Source organism: Mus pahari, chromosome 17 (genome assembly GCF_900095145.1).
Source record: "Mus pahari chromosome 17, PAHARI_EIJ_v1.1, whole genome shotgun sequence".
Classification (NCBI taxonomy): domain Eukaryota; kingdom Metazoa; phylum Chordata; class Mammalia; order Rodentia; family Muridae; genus Mus; species Mus pahari.
In genome coordinates, this window is record NC_034606.1 from 63,048,146 (window position 1) to 63,054,593 (window position 6,448).

Consider the following 6,448-nt stretch of genomic DNA (forward strand, 5'->3'; position numbering starts at 1 on the left):
GTGGGATGGCAACCCATCCCTCACTTGATGTCCTGTCTTCCTGCTGGAGGTGGGCTCTGTAAGTTCCCTCTCCCTACTGTCAGGGATTCATCTAAGGTCCCTCCCTGTGAGTCCTGGGAGTCTCTCACCTCCCAGGTCTCTGGTGAATTTGGAGGGTCCCCCCAACCTCCTATTTCCTGAGGTTACCTGTTTCCATTCTTTCTGCTGGCCCTCAGGGCTTCAGTCCTTTTCCCTCACCCAACACCAGATCAGGTTCACCTCTACCCCTCCCCTCCAACCCCCCTCCCCCATCAACTTTCCCTCCCAGGTCCCTCCCTCCTCACTTGTGTCCTCCCTCCACACTGCTGTCTTCTGCTGCATCTAGGTTTCACCAATAGCCTCTCATAGGCTCTCTTTATGTGCCAAGCCTCAACTCCTTTGCATGACCCCTTCAAGTCCTGGGCCATCAATTGCAACTGAGGCTGCACCTTCACCAATGGCCTTCCATGGCCTCCATGGCCTCAGCTGCTCTGCATGACCCCTTCATGCCTTCAAAACCAGTACCGCCTGGGTGACTCTTACACATTACCAAGCCCAGCTGCAGCACAAGGTGCAACCTTGGCTATCTCTGGAACACAGCCTCTGTGCTCTCAGAAAACACTTCCCAGGTTTCACCTCAGTGATGCTGGTCTCTTCTTAATCACGGCTAATTTCTTAGCTCCGGCAAACCAGCATCAATAGTCCCAGTAATGCAAAGTTTTCGCCTTAGTGGTTCTGGTTGTTAATCACAGCTGACTCTTCAGCCTAAGCTAACCAAAACCCACAGAATCTTCACAATCAAAATAACAATGGCCCTAATAAGAGTCTTTAATCTTCCCTCTGAAATTTCACAAGCCATCTTCTACACTGTTCTCAGCATTATCTTCTAAGCTCCTACACAACATCCCACAGGACCTTTGGAAGAGCGGTTGGTGCTCTTAACCACTGAGCCATCTCCCCAGCCGCCAATAAACTTGTTTCTTAAGGTAGGTGAGCATTAGAAAGGAAAGGCTTTTGCCTCCCTACACACTGTGGTTCTTACCGTAGGCATCGTTGCAGTTGCACATGTCTCTGACCTACTTATGCGTTAGGAGGAGCTCAGACAGACACTCTGCACCCTAAGTCACACCGAAAACCCTATGATCTGGCTGAACACCTTCCCCCATGTCTCTTGCACCTTGAATCACCTCATGTTCTTCCCACTGATGCAAATTAGCCTTCCAGGGACCCCATTCCAGACAGCTCAATTCCTCGTAAGAATTACAAGTTACAAATCAGAGTTAGGGTTAATGCAGGTACTGGCGGCTTTTAGTTTTGCTTTGGGGATTTCTTTCCAGAAGAGCCGTTACTTAATAAGCTGGAAGCTGCAAAGAGCCTTGAAGTTTCTCTCACTGGCCTCTCCAAGGCACAGAAAAAATCATGCGAAAGAATTTAGGTTGTCAGGGAGGTTTTTTTAATACCACACTTAGCCGAAAGTTCAAAGTGAAACAGAAAATCATATCCTCTTAAAAGGCAATTTGGTGAGGTCCATCTGTTTTTTAGTTGCTTGTCTCCAGAACTACAAATCCAGAGTTAATTCAGCACAAATGCTGAAACAAGAAAAGGCATTGATGAACTAGAGAGATGGCTCAGCAGTTAAGAGCACTGAATGCTCTTCTAGAGGTCCTGAGTTCAATTCCCAGCAACCACCTGGTGGCTCACAACCATCTGTGGTGGGATCCGATGCCCTCTTCTGGTGTGTCTGAAGACAGCTACAGTGTACATGTACATAAAATAAATAAATCTTTTTTAAAAGGAAAGGAAGAAAAGACATTTACAACTATTTAACTGCAGCATTGTTTGTTATTAGGAGAAAAGGCATTTCTTTCTAATGAACTCATTGATAGAGGAAAGGGCATTTATTTCTAATGAACTCATTGACTTTGCACTATTCTGTACATTCTGCAGCTGTAAGAGGAATAAGACAAACGGACAAAACCGACTTCAAGGACGTCCGTACGCTGAGAAGGGACTGGTGGACGAGTGGTATATGCCTCAAGGTTTCTGGAGGTCGATCGTTTTTATTTTATGTGCATGGATGCTGTGTCTGTACATGAATATGTGCATCACCTTCCTTAAAGCCAGTGGACGCTGGAAGAGATCATCGGATCCCCTGACTCTGAACTTGCAGGCAATTATAAGCTGTCACATGGGTGCTGGGAACTGAACTAGGGTCCTCTGCAAGAGCAACAAGTGATCTTTAACCACTGAGCCATCTCTCCAACCCTCCAATTTACTTTTAGGGATATATCCATGTGTCTTAGCTAGGGTTTTACTGCTGTGAACAGATACCAGGACCAAGGCAACTCTTATAAGGACAACATTTAATTGGGGCTGGCTTACACGTTCAGAGGTTCAGACCATTATCATCAAGGCGGGAACATGGCAGCATCCAGGCAGCCATGGTGCAGGCAGAGTGAGACCCTCATTCAAAAGATAAATTTTTTTAAAAATGATTATTTTTCTCAAACAAATGCAAAGGCTTTACAAATAAATGCAACCAAACTTACAGAAAGATGATCATTCCTCTATTACCCAAGATTACTACAAAAAAAAAAAAAATAGGGAAGAGAAAAATCAACCAGACTCATTTTTATGAAGCTACGGTAGCCCCAAGGGTTCCCTCTTCTGCTCTGAGTGCCAGGATTACAGGGGCTGCCATACACACCCAGTGCCACGCCCACCTGGCGGACCAGTGTCACGCCCACCTGGGCTTTACTTGGGGTTTAGGGATCCAAAGCCCCATGCCCACGCTTCTGAGCCATCTCTTCAGCTAAGTGCTACTTTCCATCTGCTTTGTCAACCACTGTGACAGTAATTTGCAATATAGCTTCCCTTTTAACAGAGCCAGAATGGCTTGGGCTTTTTTGTTGTTGTTGTTGTCGTTGTTAAAGAAAAATATTATTACTTGAGAATTCCATACATGCATACAATGTGTTTTGATCAAGTCTATTTCCCATCCCCTTCCCTTCAGTTCCTTCTTCGATCCCCCCACACTCTTACTCCCTTCCAAGTTCATATGATGAGTGTGTGTGTGTGTGTGTGTGTGTACTCGCATGTGCATCCATACATACATATAGGCTTAGATTTTTCAAAACCTATTCAATTAGGATTCTTAAATGCTTTAACCTCTCTTCTAGCCCACAAATCAGAGGTAACAGAAGGAGGTTAATGGGGAAAGGAGGTTGTGGATCTGTTTAGAAGTAGTTCTTTGCAGGGCTTTCTTCATAGTCGGGATCCCAGCAGTCCAAGCCAACAGCCGACACCAAGCATGAATCAGTGGCAGCTGCTCAGTCCAGCAGAAACTGCAAAGCCCCACCGATCAGTGCAAGTTAGGCAAAGCAGCAAGACTCGGGTGCAATACCATGAGAAGCTCTTTGGCGCATTTCTCTCTACGAAGGTTAGACCAGCAAAGTGTTGCATGGCACAGCAGTGCAAGAGGGCCTTCTCACTGTCTGTGGGGTCATATTTATATTTTTTTCTAAACATGGAGTACCCTCTCATGTGTCTGCTTCAGCAAAATATCCTCTCACTAGACAACTTCCAGAAAAGCATCACGTGACACAACTGAGTTTCCAAAGAAACCAGAAATTTCCACTTCATTCATATACATATACACACACATACACACACACACACACACACACACACACACACACACACATGTGATTTTCTAAAACAGTCTCTCTATGTAGTCCTGGCTGTCCTGGAACTTGCTATGTAGACCAGACTAGCCTCAAATCCACAGAGATCTGCCTGTCTCTGCCTCCCAAGTGTTGGGATTAAAGGCGTGTACACACATAGCCCAGCTTATTTTTGAGAACTTAGTTTGAGTATTGTATTTACATCATTTCCCCCTCCCTCTTCCCCTTCTAGCCCCTCCCATGCCCCCACTTCCCAAACTCATGAAGCTTCTTTTTGAAGCACAGGCCACTACAGAAACATACAAATGGTCAACACCCACAGAAGCCTGGACATAGGGTGCCCAACACCAACTGACACTTCTACAACACGCTCTACTCTGAAGGGACACCATGGAATAAGGGGTGGAGAGGTCACAGAAGCCAGAGGACCAGGGTATCTACTTTGAGACAGTGTCTATACATGACAGGGAAGCTGTACCCACAAAATCTCAGCAATGTGGCCACCTAAACAAAACCTGAAAAGTGACAACGATTGGCATGCCATTGAGGGTGGGAAATCAAGTCCCCGCCCCTAGATGAAGAACCACAAGCAAGAGATGACCACTGAGAGAGGAATTAACCAGTCTGCTCCAGGAACGAGCCCCCGATAGGAAAGCCAACCCCAAGCAACCAGCCCTAAACACATGGACACATGAGCGACACTAAATAAACTCCACAGGTCATATTTATAAATGTGAGAGCAAGTGTGTGTGCTAGAACAATAATTCAAGAGCAAGAGGCCACGCTTTGAACCCTTTAAACTTCGTATCTGAGTAAGTCGCAAATGTGTTCCATGTAAAGAATGTTTAAGTTGAAAATACTATAACAACTTGTTCAGAGGTATTTTTTTTTTGTCAGCTAAACATTTTATTAGATTTGTAGAGATATCTGAATAATACAGTAACATTATAGTTAGTAAAAATGCATTTCCTCTGGGGAAGGAACCTAAGGCGGGAGGCACAGTAGATATGTAAGCAGAGCTGGGTGATACAGAAGGTAAAAAGGGGTGTGCGTGTGAGTGTGTATGCTGGTGTATGCGCGCATGCATGTGTGCGTGTGCATGCTCATGTGTCTGTGTGTCTATGCATGTGCATGTGTGTGTTTTCAGAATTTTGTGCATATATGCAATGAATATACTTATAACCTACTCATATATCCATGATATTTTTACATATTAATAAAACTAAAACCAGAATACTGGCCGCCTCAGGGGCCTCTTGTGTGACATAACCCACTACAAGGGCAACACAAAGAAAGTCAGCCAGGAGGACCCATTCAGAATCAGAGCGGACCTGCTTAAGGGTCTCTCTAGGGACTTCCTTCATCCTCTCAGGTCTGAAAATGACTCCAGGTCCCTCTGGCCATTGTTATCCATAAGTGGAATTTTGGAAAACTACCCTTCCCCTTGGACATAAAGACTATGGGGATGAAGCCTTATTCAGATGTCTCCTGTGAGCTAGAGAGACAGTTCAGCCATTAAAGGCTAAGGCTCATCACCAAAGCTTAAAGAGCTCAGTTCCCAGAAGTCCCTTGCCTGCATCCCCTAGGACTGAGCCGAGGGAAGCCCACAGAAAACAAGTCATACCTGTGCCTCTGTGCAGTGTTGGAAAGGATGTGTTCCACGCATCCTCCTCCGAACTTAGCAGGTTTGGACCTCAGGATCCAGGTAGGGATAGAACCTTATTCACATCTATCTTCTGAAGCTGCCCAGTCAGGGAACCCAGAAGGGGAGTGGTCATGAGGAGAGAGAGATCAGACCCCCCCACTTAGGAACCTTAGCTATCTTTTGAGAAGAGAGGCACCTTCTTTTCCTTCCTCTGGCCTCAACTGAACCTTGTCCATTCTACCAAATACCATTTACCCCTCCTCCTTTGGGGGAGATGATATCTGTAATGTTCAAAAACTGAGCAGTCTAAATTTGGTAGGGCTTCTTCCATATCCAACTCAGAGAATCTCAGGTCTTGGGCTAAACCCTGAGAGTGCAGTGAAAACCAAGCACATTGTAGATTCGCTGAAACTAGAAGGCTTTGGAAGGGCTGGTGCACACGCACATCCTTCACCTCTGTTTTGAGGGCTTCCATGAGACTGCGTGCCACTTCTGCTTGGAGTAGCATACCGGGGGACAGGGATTTCTATTCAGTAGTTAACACACCCAAAAAAGACCATGTCTTTCTTAGGATGCCTAAAATGGAATGGACCTTGGAAGCCATCTAGTTTTCCAAATGATTCCCTTACATTTATTGGAGGTGGTACGTGTATCTACCACACATATGTGGAGCTCAGAGGATAACATGTAGGGGTCGGCACTCTCCTCCCACCCCGTGGGTCCCAGGGACGGAACTCAGATCATCAGCCTTGGTGATCAAGCACCTTTGCTGGCTAAGCCATCTGACTTACTCTACTAAATATTTTTTATGAAAAATTCAAGTGACTTACAAACCCATAAAGGCAGAGAGAGGGCTTGTACCTCGTGCTGTATCAACAGCGCTTCCAGCGATTATTCAGACATCATTATAGTCTGCCATCCAGACAGCCAACACGTTTGCTGCGGATTTGCTGTGCCAGTCAATCCTGCAGAACGCCTCTCAGCATCCTGGGGTCTGTCCTCAGCTTCTTCCCATTCTTTTGTTGTTGTTGTTTTTGTTTTTGTTTTTGCTTTTTTCGAGACAGGGTTTCTCTGTATAGCCCTGGCTGTCCTGGAACTCACT